The sequence below is a fragment of the Gymnoscopelus microlampas genome, assembly GCF_963454915.1.
Source record: "Gymnoscopelus microlampas genome assembly, chromosome: 18".
Taxonomy (NCBI): domain Eukaryota; kingdom Metazoa; phylum Chordata; class Actinopteri; order Myctophiformes; family Myctophidae; genus Gymnoscopelus; species Gymnoscopelus microlampas.
Genome location: NC_139955.1, coordinates 31,100,047 through 31,116,440, shown reverse-complemented (window position 1 = coordinate 31,116,440; position 16,394 = coordinate 31,100,047). Strand labels below are relative to the sequence as shown.

The following is a 16,394-nucleotide window of genomic DNA, read 5'->3' as shown; positions in this document are numbered from 1 at the left end:
AACGGACCAATCCTGCAAACTTTGGAAGCCAATCTTAGCCAATCAGGATGGAATATGACTAAATCTAAAACATTTGTTTGACAAAAGTCGGACTGGTGGGAGTGGTGGCGCTATATAAGGCACATGTGGAAAATGCAGGACATAGGTTTTTCCTTGACCTCTAGGGAGTGTGCTTGCAAAGATACACGCAAATCGGTGCAGTTATAGGTAAAAACACTTATCGGCCAGTTATAGAGCCACCATGAGGATGATTTAAAAAAATTCAAGTCGCGTTTCTTCTTCTGCCTAGTGGAAATGTGCGTGCAAAATTTCATAGAAATTGCATGCTGCGTTCATAATTTGAAGTATTTTGTTCAAAACGGACCAATCCTGCAAACTTTGGAAGCCATTCTTAGCCAATCAGGATGGAATATGGACAATGGACAATGGACAGACCCGTGTTGATCACATGACTATAGAGATACTGTGTACCGATTTGCGTGATGTTTGGACAAAATCTGTAGGAGTAATATCAAACAATGTGTTTTGCAAAAATCGACCTCCTGGTGGCGCTATAACAGGCCGATCTGAAACATTTGGGGCAGAGGTTCTGCTCTGGTGCCCAGTGAGTGTGTGTGCACAGTTTCGCTGCAATAGGGCCAATGGTGCCGGAGATTAGCTGCTTGCAGACAGACGGACTGACGGATGGACAGGGTGCAAATAAAAACATAGTGCAAAACAGTGTCTGCCACGCCTTTGGCCTGGCGGAGACAAAAAAAACTTTAAAAAAATTACTATAGTGTTTAGAATATTGAGTTTAGTGTGCAGAGAAGAACTGTTTACAACAACAGGAGTCTCTCTTGAGCAGTTGCCTGGCAACTAATTAGCGAACAACCGCGCATCTGTCGCTCTGGGCAATGGGATCTAGATACACTACCGGTGTAGAATAAGAGAGCGAGACGAGAGAGAGAGCATCAACGTGCAGGCAGACAGACTGTTCGGGAGTCATTTCATCGCGACCAGTTACTTCAGACGCATCAGGTTGGTTCAAACTACCATGCTTTGTCTTGTTGTATTCAGTGATGAGTGGTACATTGAGTGGGAACGAACAGGTGTTTTGAATGTCGCTGTTGTTGCTGTTAAGTGGTGGTGACGCCTTTCTGGTGCCGCTTCAATTAGATGCGTGTGTGTGCTTGTGTGTGTGTGTGCTGAGATGGGGAGAGAGGTGAAAAGGCAGAGCTCAGGAGAGATGGAAGGATTGCATTCTTAGCCGTATTAATATGCCCCGTTTTGGTAGTATGTGTCGAGCGTCTCAGTCAAGCAGCAGGTGATCAACAGTACTCCTACATCTCGTCATGTTGTAGGAGGATGTGACACACTGACATCATTAGACGCTCTGCCGGCTCTTTTTGCTTTGTTTACAACCCATTCACAGAGAAGCACTCGAATGCTTTCAATGAATGAATACGTGCATTCATTCAGTCGATTTATATAGATCTGCCATAGCTGCAACACGTTATCCATGATAGAAGCCGTTTGCTTTGTTGTTTTGTTTTGTTCCTGGTCCTTAATATGCGTGTTGGCTTGCAGGGTCTCAGTCTGGTGATTGGTGAATGACTTGAATTATTTATAACACATTATAGTGCATTGATTAGCTTTATGTAATCCTGCTCTGTGTGTGTGTGTGTGTGTGTGTGTGTGTGTGATTTTGAGAGAGAGAGAGCTTGTCAGAGACCATCAGCAGTGACTGAGATAACGTGCGTGTGTATTTGCGTGCGTGCGCGTGCTTGCCTTGCGTAAAAATGCACAATGCAATGAATGCACTCAGTCTGTCTGTCGCCAATCAAATGAACGCCATGCAGCGGTTGTATAGTGTGCGTGCGCTTCTCAGAGACCATCGGCTGTGTGTGTGTGTGTGTGTGTGTGTGTGTGTGTGTGTGTGTGTGTGTGTGTGTGTGTGTGTGTGTGTGTGTGTGTGTGTGTGTGTGTGTGTGCGTGCGCGTGAGTGCATGGCATAGAAGGATGCACAAAGTATGGTCTACTGTCGCCATTCAAACGAACGCCATGAAGCAGCCTATTACGGTGGTTCTCAAAGTGGGGTCCTGGGACCCCCAAAGGGGCTTCCAGGGTGTCCTCAGCTAAATTAGTTAATTACTTAATAAAGGCCTAGCATCAAAATCATTAAAACATGTTTTTATTTTTTAATTTAGAGTAGCCAATAATTCTTTACCCCCCCCCCCCCCAATGTAGTCGTTATGCCAAATAATGGCTCCCCACACACATTTCTGTATATTGTCACTGATGTTGTATCCTATTGACTCACCTACCAGTGAGGAGCCCCCTCCGGGAGGACATAGGGCCTTCGTGCTACTCCTCCCGCCCAGCCAATTGTGTTCGCATAGAGGCTATAGATGCCCGACAAAGCCTGATGCGCCACGGTGGATTCAAACACACATCCTCCGTGGTGGTGGGCAGGGACTTCACTACTGTGCCACCCAAAATCAGTTTTAACTCTATACACTGCCTATTTGAAAATAGCCGATCTACAAGCTCACAACGTGTTAAGATGCAACACGTGAGCTTGTTGATGTGCTATTTTTCAAAAATCTAGAGCAATTCGGAATATTTTAAAAAAAGAGTAATTGAAAAAATACGGCTCCCATATCATGCATAGAAGGCCGATATCAGTCACCAGAACCAAGGACGGGTGTTTTCGATGAATCATGATTAAAATGGAGTTTGAAGTTACAATGGGTTTGTATAGGAAGTGTCTGATAAATATCAAATATCTAAATACTGAATCAAACAAATTAAAAACTGTCTGGGGTTCTCACAACTGTCAGAGTAGACGTTAAAATGACCACAACATGTTTGAAAGTGAAATACCTCTTTAAGACAGAAGGCAGACAGTCAGGAAATTGCATTCTGTATCAATAATGTGACCCCCCAAGCTCCCGCTGCATAAGGAAAACTGAAATGATGAACAGAAAACTTATTTTCAATCATTTAGTGTGACCTGACCATACCAGCATATATATATATGCTGCATATATATGACCTTTCAATCTGTCACTAATAGCGGCAGATTGAAAGGCTATTAAATGTATTAAGTTTAGTTAAAATTAGTTGTAGCCACAAAGAGAGAGAGAATACACACTGCCATCTGCCCGTTTGTGGAGATGATGAATGACTCCTTCAGTAGTTTGCAGAGAATGACAGGTGTGTGAATGTGTGTGTTTGTATTACTATACTGGTGAGGACCACAAGCACATGTCCCCACAAGTATAGTAGAATATGAGATATAGACGTGAGGACCATTTTCCTGGTCCTCACAACTAAGAGAAATAGTTGTTTTATGGTTGAAAAAAGATTTGTAGAGATATGTTTATCATTAGAAAAAGATTCAGGTTGAGGTTAGTGTTATGATGAGGTAGAGGTCGGTTAGGGCTAGATTTGTGCCTGATTTATACTTAGTTGCTGGTGTTGTGCACCGAAAACTAGCCGTTCTAGCTATTGTGAGCTTGTAGATCTGCTATTTTTCGGCTTTAGGTTACGGTTAAAAATAACAATTAAAAAAAAAAATGTGTTCATAAAACTGCTGTCCTGAAATGATGATGTCCTCACAAGTATAGTAATACAAAAGTGTGTGTGCGGCTGTGCGCGTTTGTGCCTGTTTTCTTACTTGCATGTGTATATGTTACAGTACTGTATCATGTACGTGTGTTTCTTTGACTTCTCATCAGGGACCAGCATACACCGGAGGGAATTTGGCCAACCATGCATGCATTATGTATTGGATCTCCACAGAAATATCCTCATCAAGTTGTTTTTCTTTTATCTGTCTATATGTTTGTTGATTTACAGTCCATTCTCAGACTGCAGGGCAGGGTTTGGTAAAAAAAACAAAAACAAGATATCGCCACCTTCTACGTCTCGCCTATTACATTACATTTGTGACATTATCAATCATAAATATCTTAACATATATCAGACAGTGTACATTTCCCAAAAGGAAATGTGTGTATTTAATTCAGTCTTGCCAGAAACAGGGATAAAACATATCCCCACCGGCAATAAAAAATGAATGACCAGAGGGGGATATCAAAAGCAAGCAGAGGCAAGGAGTTTCCCCCTCATCCCCCCAGCAAATGTAATCCTGGATACACCATCAATCACTTACAGTGTCCACAGCTCCAGGAGGGCTATAGGGTTGAAATGGCCCAGGAAATGGCTAAGCTACGTGGGAAATGTAGTCTAAGAATGTTTGATACAGGCCTCTTGGACCTGGTGTGGACATGTTTTGTTCTCATAGTTGTTTTTGTTGTGATGAGCTTGATGGTCACCAATGGTGGAAGAAGTACTCACATTTTGTACTTAAATGGATATTCAATAAAATGTTGGGTCATTTTATCGTCTACTCAGGCTTTTTGGAGCACCCCGGACAGTTTTTAAGTTGCTTGATTCAGTATTTAGATATTTGATATTCATTTTATCAGACACACCCCCTTCCTATACAACCCATTGTAACTTCAAACTCCATTTTAACCATGTTAGATTAATCGGAAATACCCGTCCTTGGTTCTGGTGACTGATATTGTCCTTCTAATACGTGAGGAATTGCTCTTTTCATTTATTTTTATGATGAAAAATTAAAAAAATGTAATACAATAAAATAATTATCTACAAGATATGTAGAGACAAATATTAGAAGCATTAGATAGTACTGTCATAGGCCAGTGATTCTCAACCTTTTTTAATTCAAGGACCCTCAGTTTGATATGCATCTTTAGACCATTGACCCCCATTTGATATATTTCTTTCCTTTTATTTATCTCTGGGACCCTGGTCTACACTGTAAAATCATCAGCGTTTAACTCAGAGTGTACAAATGGAACCAAATGGACCTTGTTCCATTTGTACACTCTCAGAGTTACAGACCTGCAAGGTCTTTTTGCTTCCTAACTATCAATCATTTAGCTGGGGACCCCCTGGAAGGCTGGAACCCCTTCAAGGACCCATGGAGGTCCCCATACCCCACTTTGAAAAGCAGTGACAAATGGCAGTCTTAATCAGTTAATTTCTCTGACTTCTGCAATGGATACCACCACTCTATTTCAGTCGTTTTTCCTGTTTTTCCAGCATACAGTGTAACTTGACAGTGGGTGACACTTGGAGGATACACTAGATACATATTGACAGATTGAGAGAGCATTATAGTGTCTCTGTGCCAGCTTTGAATCAGTTTTGTCCGTCACCTACAGTAATCCAGCGGGGCTGTTGTTGTCAGGGGGAGAAGCTGATAGGGCCTGGATGGAACGTTTTAATCTACAGTTTAAAATGCTATGCAGATAATGGCTGAGTGAGCCTTCACACTGGGGCTCTGAGGATGCTCAGCCATGGCCTTATCTATTCTCCACAGACCAGCTCAGCTGGAACGGGCCTTTACCATCAGCAGATGTGCTCAATGTTGCGGGCCATTGGGGAAATATAAATGCACACACACACACGCGCGCGCGCACACACACGCACACACACGCACACACATGCACTCTTTCAGCCATTCTCATGTGTGCATGCAGTGCATGGAATGCTGCATGACACTCGTGCACGTGCATCTTCCAAGTACATGTTATGTATGCAAACAATAACGCCCATGAACAACAAAGCACAGCATGCAAATAAGCACATGGGAGTATACAAGCACTAACTCATGAAAATGTGACAGGTCTCAAAAAGTGCATATAAACATGGTGCTACATCTATGGTGGGCACCATAGATGTAGTACTACCCAGCCACCCTCCAGTTGCCATTCACCAACCAGTGGTTGATAATGCCAGATTAACCATATACATGTACATTAAAAGTATAGCTGTTACCCAGGGGCCAAGATAGATGAGAAGTCCATTTGGAGGGAAATGTGGTACAATGCGGGAGCAACACAGTTTGGCATGTCTATAATAGGCCACCATCTCTAAGGTGGAAAGCCTTATTGTGGAAATAGAGGCTACACCTGTATTCATTTTTCACTTTTCTGTTGCGTCAGAATTAATGAATTGCTTTGTACAGTCCTGTCTTACAGTAGCTACTGTGCGTTAAAGCTAACAGTACAGTAATTAAGTAAGTAGCTTTGGGAAACAGTGGTTCCCGTGCCATGTGGTTTCTGTCACGTTAGGCAGCCTGGTGAACAAGTACACCCCCTACTAGACATGGCACTTGTATGTCACAGTGAAAGCTACAGTAGCCACGAGTTAAAGTAGCACAGCGCGAGCGCACACACACACACACACACACACACACACACACACACACACACACACACACACACACACACACACACACACACACACACACACACACACACACACACACACACACTCACGCACAAAGACCAACATACAGTACATGGATATAGCATAGAATCACATACAGATACATTATGGAGACACACATAATACTGTAGCACCGGGTGTTAAGCACATGGTTGCGTAGTTCTGACAGAAGCTAATTAAGAGCCTGAGAAAGAAGCGGAGGAAGACGAGGAGAGAGGAGGGATTGCTGGAGAATGCATTCCAGCTGACCACCTAGCGCTAGACCTCTCCCCACCTTCCATCTTAGTATTGTGGCCAGATGGGGAGCTAAGTGATAGCCTCCACACACAGACCCACACACACAGACACATCAGATCTCCATATCCAATTCATCAAAGTAAAGTTGACTGAGCACACAACGCTCCCACGTTTCACACCCACACAGTTCAACGTCTATTCAGTACAGCCTAGTTCATCTAACATTGGCTTGAGCAGCTCTGCTGGCATGTTGTTCTGTGTTGGAAGTCACTAAACCTCTACAGTACCAGCCTACTACTACCATTTGAGCCCTATATAGTTTGGCGTACAACGAATGGTGTAAATACTCTGTTGCTAGTGATCTCGCTACTATAGAAGTTGACATTGAGAATCTCTCTCAGCTGCCTCTCTCCAGGGTGAGTTCCCTTTTCTACCAAGCGATTACAAGCTGTGCCGGTACTGGAAGCATGCCACGTGGCCTGGACATGACCCGGGGGAGAGGGAAGAGAGGGAAGAACGAGAGCCAGAGAGATGGATGTTGAAATTTGTAGCGAGAGATGCAGAGAACAACAGCAAAACATTCCAATTTTTTTTTTGTGCTTTAGTATTATGTATAGATTAGTGTTTAAGTTATTTGTCCTCTTTGCACGTCACGTTTGTACCCTGAGCTCACTAAGACAGCTTCCTAGCAACTTTCTTCATAAGAAAATGTATGATCACCTTTTGAACTTGCACTTCAACTTTATTGTCTCATAGGTTTACAGGTGTAAAACGTGGGTGAAATAATTTTTCGTATCTGAGTAGAGTAAAATTATAAATATGCATGGTTAGAATAAATGGCAAAGGCAGAAAATAGCAGCAGATATTGCAACAGAACATGAGGTGCAGCTATAGAATAGCAACAGATATAGAACATAGATCTTTGTGCATATGGTCTAATTTAGCATCATTTGGAGCATATATCATTAATGTCTGTAAACATACAGGTGGCAGTTCAAATAAAGCAGTGCCCCTACAGTCGTATACAGAAACGTAATTCTGTGTGGTGGCCTGTTGTCAGGACAACCTGGTGACAGGCGTTGCTCAGTGCTGCTTTAACAGAGAAGACAGAGATTCTCAGCTCTAATCCATAAGTGAGAGAAAGACATACATGGTACATTTGACTTCCAAAGACGATGCATTATGTGATAGCCACTAAAGCTGTTTTTGAGAACCTGCTATATATGTTCAACCTCCAACCAAACACCATAAGATATATCATCTAGCTCTCGTGTTACCTCAAGTATTTGTTTTTATTGTCTCGACCACCAGAGACTATATCTAGACAGCTAATCATTCAAGTATTTCTTTTTATTCAAATCCGCAAATGAAAATACATTAAAGCTGCCTGTTCTGAGCATCGGCATAGTGAAGTCCTGCTGAAGCTGACGTGGTTGCAAGTCAGTTTGTGATTAGCCTTTTTCTCTCTTTAAAAAAAAAAGTAAAGCATAAATTCTGTTTACTGTTTACGAAAGTAAACTACACTGTACTGTACCATAACATTAGATTGATGACAAGTCATGAATACTTGAATACTATTTCCCTATTACTGTAGCTCAAACGTCCAAGTGATATGCCTAACATAAAATTGTCTATTTCTGCAGCTGGCATCGCCATGATGTTAGTTATGGACATCTGAGTTTCATTTGTGTGGACATCTGAGTTTCATTTGCAGGGGTTCCATTTTGGAACCCCTGCTGCCAATTTGGAAATTGTAGTAGTTCATGTTGTGATTTTGATAATGTTTTTATGTTCAGCCCTAGTGTATATCTAAAAAGTATTCAGCCACATACACAAATAGCCCCAACGCTCTTGTCTGTGCACTGAGGCTTGGGCTTCAATGAGGACCTTCATGTCACCCCTCAGAAAACACATGGATTTATTGTTCAATCATCCGTGTAATGAAGCCTGCCACCCAGAATAGCCAATTAACAGCACAGCAGGTTCCACCACTAAGTTAAATAACTTCTGGTCGAGCCACACAATAGCCCCCTTAAAGAGAGCAGTCCATGCACTTGCTAAGGAATACGTCTTCAGAGAAAAGGGTGGGGGGAGAGAACCAATTTCTGTCGTTACGGTACGCCAAGTTTTCATCCACACTATATGAATTGGGATGGCGGCCACATCTGTGGCTTGTCAGAGAAACGCATGAGTCTGTCTTTTGTAGGTTGTGTAATGACGTGTTTAGTGTATTTAGCCATTAAGGCTGCTTTGGCAACAGTGTCTCAAAGAGAACTCTGTTTCGCTCCCAGCTTTAGTGTTTCTCTTTGGGCTTGCGTGGAATGTCATTCACGGTCCCCATTTTGGTTCTGGCACCTCCAGTGAGCATGATCTTCCTCGTACGAATAGATGAATATTGGAAGTATAAAAACAGTGTGTGGGTTTCCTAATCTACTATTAGTTCTTTTTTTATCCTACACCTGTTGCAGTGTTTTCAGATGTGCGTGCTTTCCCTTGGACTGCATGATCGTACTAGGATCATAAGACAATTCCATAGTATGACTTAGTCTTTTACTCTAGATTAGATTGTTTGTGGTGTTGGCGGCCTAAGAACTCAAGTTACTGTATGCACTTCTTTCAGGTCCCTTTGGATAAGAGTGTCAGCTAAATGCCAGAAATGTGAATAAAATGGGGGCGTATCTTTGCTTTTTCGTTGCACTATCACAGCATTAGACTGTGCAGTAGCGTCCCATTTTACTGTAACATGGTCTAAAAGAGAAGTAGGTTGTGAGTTGGTAGAGTGCAGTTCAGTATGTTGTAGTCATACAGTACATGTTCTGTACAATGAAACATTTAAATGGAAGAGATAAATAGTATTTATTATAGCCTACTGTAGATGCAATGGTAATTATATTTAGGAGTGTTTCTTCCCTGTCATTATCAGTCTGCTACATGTATGAATACGATCATGTGACCTCAAGTTCAAGTCCATCGCAAACCTAGAAAGATGATAACTCATGAAAGGTATCATGACGACTCAGAGTAAATCTTTCCCACGGAAGTCTTGTTTAAAAAAAAAAAATAGTCACAATCTGTCTTTATTGCGACCGTAGGTCGCACTTACTACAGAAAGCTGCTCCAGGTGTCCGTCCGTCACTCCGTCACTCCGTCACACACGTCACACTTTTGCCCTGCTCATATCTCCGCACCCATTGCCCCGATCCATGCCACATTTTGCACACACACTCCTTACCTGCCAAACTACACCCTCCAAGGACCCCCGGAGCTCCAGGGACCCCCAGCTGCCTCGGGGACCCCCAAGTGTAAAAAATGAGCACATGTGGACAAATTACCAAATGACCACCCCAACGGGGCTGCTCACGGGGCATTCCCGGGGACCACCCACTCCTGGTGCTCCAGAACGGATGCAAAAGTGGTGGCGCCCCCAGTGGAGGACCCCCTGCCACTGCAGCTCACATAAAATGCCGTAACTCGGGGGCTTGCCCCCCACAAACAATCCCTCCTTTCCCCTATAAACACACTCTCTCTCCCACACCACACACACACACACCAACAGCTCTTGCCTGCACACCTTTGCTTTTGGTCTGCCATACGACTGCTGAAACCTTCCCGCAGCTTTTCTTTCTTTCAGGACTTCAGACAAACATTCCTGGTAAGACACTGCCGCCTCCTTTTCTGCCCACATAAACGCCACCATGTCACAGCTAACCCCACATTTAGACCACCAAACAAAACTATCCATTGCCCACACAACTAGGAACCAATCGCCGTTACAGCCCTCTTCTGTATACATGTGACCTACGGTCGCTTATCTCCCGATTAGCGAGTCTAACTGGTTTATACAAGCGTGTTTATCTTGCAACATCCACAACACTCACGTGTATGTTCATTATTTGTAAATGGATGCGTTCAATTCACTGATCACAAAAATATGAGCGTGTTCAATGAATAACACAACATGCAGGTGAGAAGCCATATCAGCCCTAGTAGTTATTTTGCTGCATGTTAAGCGAGTGTTGAACTATCACAGTGCGACCGTTGCAGAAGGAACTAAGTATGTCAACTAACAGCATTAGACTGATGCCTTATTTATGCTCTGTCATACGATGCCAGGTGTTGCAGACCGAAACTAGCAGATCTATAAGCTCAACGCATCAATTCTGCAAAGGGTTGTGAGCCCATTGATCAGTCCGAAGGCTACTTTCGGCACACAACAACACCGTTGACATAATCATTTGAAAAGAGGGAAAAAAAACCTTCTGTGTGGGTTATTAAGCATCTTGGATAGTTACCCAGTAACATGTTTTGTAGTTGTACAAGTGGTGGTAACTGGAAACCACCACGTTTTCCCTTTTGCTCTGGACAGCGAGGAATTGGTCACCTTGGCACGCATCACCACCCATTCAGTAACGTAGTATCACTCACTACCCACACAGCACTGGCCACTTACCACGCCTCCTCTCTAACCCAGGGCCAAGCAGAGATGAAAGGGACTGAGAGTGTGAGTAGAGACACAAGAGGTTGACCCAGAGAAAGGAAGAGTGCCACAGAAAGGGAAGGGATGTATGAGTGAGTTTATTCAGTAGATAGTGAAAGAAATGAAAGTGAAGGAGAATGAAAAGAGACGTAGAGAGGGTAGAAGGGAAAACAACAGAGCTAGGAAGAGTGAGGTAGATTCAAAATCAACAGTGATGTCAAATTTATTTCTAAATCACATGTAAGAACAACTCTTGTTGTCCAAAGTACTGTAGGTGCTGTACACTTAAAATCCGGACAGAAAATCAATGAAGTGATGCCATGAGCCAGTGTAGAGGCTGTGACATTTGACAGGGCTGTCCTTACGTGTTCCTACAGGCACTAACCAGCTCACCCCAGGGATGCTGTGAGCTGTGTTTAACCTCTGTCTTACCATGGCAGGACAGACAAGCTTTGACTGAGGCCAACCATGCATCACTCTCCATAATACATTATGTATTATTTGGCTCTCTCTGATGGGCTTTTTTGACCTGAAAAAGCACACGAAGGAGGGGAACTAAAATGCTCTGTGCTGCTGTTGTAGAATGCTACACTATACACTATAATCCTGAGTGTTAATTTAACTCTCACAGGTCCATTTTTACACATGAGATTTGCAGTGTTGCCGTATAAAGATATGCCTCTTTTCTTTTTCTTATTCAGCGCAATTTAGAGTGTGTGAGCAGAAACCATTTTCAACCTGGCGTCCCTATTTTGAGCATGTCAGATGAGAAGGTTCCAATATTTTCCAAAATGTTCCAAAATACAGAAAATAGCAGTTCAACATCTAAGCTCATTTTTGTACATTGTACTTCGTACAAATAAGTATAAAATAGGCCTGAAATGATTAGGTTCCTGCTTGTTACTAGAGGGTACACACACCATTTAAAGAAAAATATTTTAAAATAAATCAATTTAACCATATAATAGCCTCAGAAAGCTAGGCCACATAACAGCATAAGGACTACCAAGTATTATTTATGAATGATTCTGACAAAAAAACAGGAGGGGAAGGGATGCGCATAGAAACGTCTCTCCCTCCCTCCCTCCCTCTCTCTCTCTCTTTCTCTCTCTCTCTCTCTCAACTGTGCGTGCCTTCACTTCTCTTCTACCAGGATTGCTAGAGAGTGGGGAAATAGGGTTGTGCACCTAGGAGTATCAAACAAAAGAACAAAAACGCACACCAGCAGTAAGGAGGTGCTGACCACTGGAATAGTAAACTAAAAAAGGGAAAGGAGAGGTCGCACAGACTCGCAGCCACGATGCAATAAACTTTTTTATTTATAAGTTACCAACGTTTCGACATATGTCTTCATCAGGGTATATAGGATATAGGATCATATATACCCTGATGAAGACATAATATGTCGAAACGTTGGTAACTTATAAATAAAAAAGTTTATTGCATCGTGGCTGCGAGTCTGTGCGACCTCTCCTTTCCCTTTTTTTGTGCACCTAGGAGTGACATCATTTCATGCTGGACAGTACGACGAGTTTCATTTTGTGCACGCAACGCACACAAGCATTGTGGTTTATCAACCGTATTAAATACTACTCACTCTCACTTTTGTCAGGCACAAAGTCACAGAACATAGGCAGATACGTGCTGCCCAGCTCGGTTAACAACACAGACAGAGAGAGATGCACATCAGCATAACTGTACTATTATTTTTTTACTGATATCAAACTTGGAGAGGAGAGAGAGAACACAGGTTTACCTGATAACTCGTCAATTCGTCAACTCATGGTGTTTTTTTCCTCTCTCTGGGTCCATAAAGACAATTCCACATGCCATCAACTTGTAAACATTGACAACTGCTTTGACATGATCGGGCGGGGGGGCGTGTTCCCCAAATAATTGGCCAAACACTAATTAATATTATCACTAAAAAGTGATACCAATACATAAGAACTTCTAGTATACTACGTTAGTTCCATTGATCTAGGGTGGAACAAAAGTGATTGATTGATCATTCAAATAAACATGCTCTGAAAATGCACATGGCCACTGGCTTAGTGATAACCGGTTTGAGATGCTGGTCTGCCCATGTCGAAGTGTCCCTGAGCAAAACACTTAACCCCCTTCTACTGCGGAATGAACAAAGCCCCCCCCCCCCCCCCCCACACACACACACGGTCTGTGTTTTCCTCTGTCACATGGCAGTAAAAAGCCTTGATGGAGACAGATCCTGTCCTCAGACGACTGTAATTGGGGGCTAGGCTGCAGCGAACAACTCTGTGCTTTCAGAGAGACAAGAAAATGTCATTTCAGTGGCCACACAGTGCATAATGCAATTCACTCTCCCTTTTTCTCTTTCTTTTCTGCACCCCCTCTCTCTATGTCACCTCTCCTCTGCTCTCTCCATTCCATTTCTCCCTCCATCCAGTGGTGTAAAGTTTACATTTACTGAAGTACAGTACTTCGGTAAAAATTTCAAGAGTAATTCAATTTTTTCGATACTTGAAACTTCTACCCCACTACATCTCAGAGGCTCACAACGCGTTCACTCACTGTCTCCATACACTTCTCCCCCTCCCTTCCCCCTCTGTCTCTTCCTCTCTCTTTCACTCTCACCCTTCACTTTCTCCTCCTGTCTCACTGCTGTGCTGGCTGCATGTATACCCACCCCCCCCCCGCCCCCTCTTTTTCTCCTTCGGATCGGGATCATTGGTTGCTCTTGGCCACCCGAGTGCGAGACAAATGGATCATTGGCCGTGTATATGGGCTACTTCCATGGCCAGAGGGCCTTTCTGCTACAGTGGGCTGTAAAAGCAGTCAGAGTCAACAGTAAGATGCCTTACAGTCTCACTGTAACCACGAGTGTGCACCAGCCTGTGTGTGCGTGCACGCACACACACACACACACACACACACACACACACACACACACACACACACACACACACACACACACACACACACACACACACACACACACAGTGCTTGTTTCTGTACATTTGTGAGCACATTTCTATTACCATGATGCTGTTACTTGAGATGCATGTTAATTGTGTTTGCATGTGTCCAAAAAGAACTTGGGCACATGTTGATTTTTGTGTTCTGGCTAATGGAGCACTAACTATTATTTTTACAGGAATAGTCCATTTTTATCAGGCAAGGTTAATTACAATATGACCTATTCCTATTTTGTAATACCGGTACAGTACATGGTATATAGCTATATATGGTATATAGCTCCATTCTTATAAATATATCATCTATCTCGCTTGCACACACACCATTTACAGATATCCCAAACAAATATTTTCCTGGTTATTGTATTCTCTGTCTATTCCACAAACTATTATGCTATACGGTTTCATTTTATGTCACACGGCTCCAATCCCTTGGCTCCCGTTATTTCCAATACAGGAGCAACTTTATGGACTCTAAGGAAGTATTTTACTGCCCCATTATGAACCAATTCTCTTTTCATATTTCCTTTCGAACTCTAGTAGACCCCTGCCATATAGTCCATAACCGGGCACACACGCGTGTGAAATAATCTGGAATAAGAAGCATATCCCAGATTACCAGTATACTGTATATGAATGAGATCAATAGCTACCATAGTTTCTTGGTTTAGTGTATTTTATTTTGTTTTAGAGTCACATCTGCCTTTATTCATGCTTTTGGATGGATAGACAGACAGACAGACAGACAGACAGACAGACAAGTGAGTGGATGAATGGAACAATGGAAATAGAAAATAAGAAAAATACCATAACAGATCACTAAATAATAGCCCCTCTCTCCTCCTCCCTCTATTGCTCTCCCAGTCACTGTCTCCCTCTCTCTCGCTCACTCTCTTTCTCTCACTCACTCACTCACTCACTCACTCTCTCTCTCTCTCTCTGCATGGTCCAAAGACTTTTCTGCATTATAGTTTACTTCTGTCAGTGTGTCTTCAAATTGTTGTCCTTAGGCTGAATGCGTGTCTTAACTATCAAAATGTCATTCATTGTGCCAAGTATGCAATATTTACAAGTTGCCTTCATGTAGCTTGCTGCGAAATGAACAAATGTCTTGCATGTTTGCATGTTTTTGTCTGCACCTGCTGCTAACTCATTATGTGCTTTAAATGACATAGATATAATAGGCTGGCTAAATACTACTCAAAGTAGCACCTGAGAAATGCTTTTAATTTTCAGTTGATATATGGGAGATTATACGAACTCATTTGTAGAATCTGCCTCAGGTCTTAATGTGTTACAGATAGCAGGAAAGGTGACGTAAACCAAAGGCTGAGGTGAGGTGCTGACCCCCGGGAAACAAATTAACTTTAAGGACGCCATTGAGGAGGGCTGTAGGCAGTTCAGAAAGCCACCTACCAGTGACAACTGCAGGCTTTCTATTCCTGAAAGGTTAGAATGCTACAATCAATGGGAGCCATTGTTCTCACATTAATAAAAAATAAAACCTTTAAAATGTTGTTTGAAAAACAAACCCTGCCTAATGATGATGTCACTGGTAGGCGGGTTTCTGAAGTGTCCACAGCTCTCCTTTGAGACACAGAGTAGATGTTTTAAAAACATTTTATTATGAGCCATAGTGAGGACCAATTATACGAAGTTGCACACTGACTCCATATCGTTGCTGTCGGGGAGAAACCTGGTATCTACATATTTCAACTTTTTTTCCCTGTAAATTGGTGCCCTACTTCATCATACAGAGTGTCGCACAAAAGTAGTGAAAATAGCAGATCTACAAGCTCAAAACGCGTTGTAATGTGCTGTGAGCTTGTGGATATTTTCACTATTTTAAAATGTTTTAAAATAATAAGAAAACGGGAACGGTTTTGGGCATACATGGTTTCCACCCCACAGCAACAATATGCAGGGATTTTATCATTTATTTAATAATCTTTTTATGTTTATATTAGCTTAAAACCCCACACCGTCTTGGGGAAAACTTTGTCAGGAAATTGACCGAGCAGTGTCCTCTACTGTACACTCAACATCACCTACCCTCAATGCTCCCCATGATAGAGACACAAAAGCCGAATTTGTGTAACTGCATAAAAGAACTGCTTCAACTGTATGATTCATCTATTTTTACTGCCACTCTGACTCTTATGAATGAGTCCCAGTTTGTGTAAATGTAATGACTTAATGAGTGTCAGTGTGTCTATGGGGCCGTTGAGTACAGGGAGACCGCTGGCGTATTGATTTCAGTGTTTGTCGTCTGAACAGATGGGCCTGTAAACAGGCGGCGAAGCAGCACTCTAATTGGTCCATTAATTACATAATATTCAACTGGCAACCTCTCTCAGCTGTCATATCTCACTGCTTCTTAGCAACCAACCAGCCAGCCAGCCAGCAGACAGTCTGTC

At 42.6% G+C, this 16,394-nt stretch overlaps 1 protein-coding gene across 1 annotated transcript in view; it reads left to right on the top strand.

The window, feature by feature from the left end:
* The first annotated feature begins 948 nt into the window (after positions 1 to 948).
* Positions 949 to 16,394, top strand: part of cplx2b (complexin 2b) — a 37,043-nt gene continuing 21,597 nt past the window's right edge. The window contains exon 1 of the mRNA XM_084041216.1: positions 949 to 1,020. The gene's annotated coding sequence lies outside the window, so the exon portion shown is untranslated. The remainder of the gene's footprint in view (positions 1,021 to 16,394) is intronic.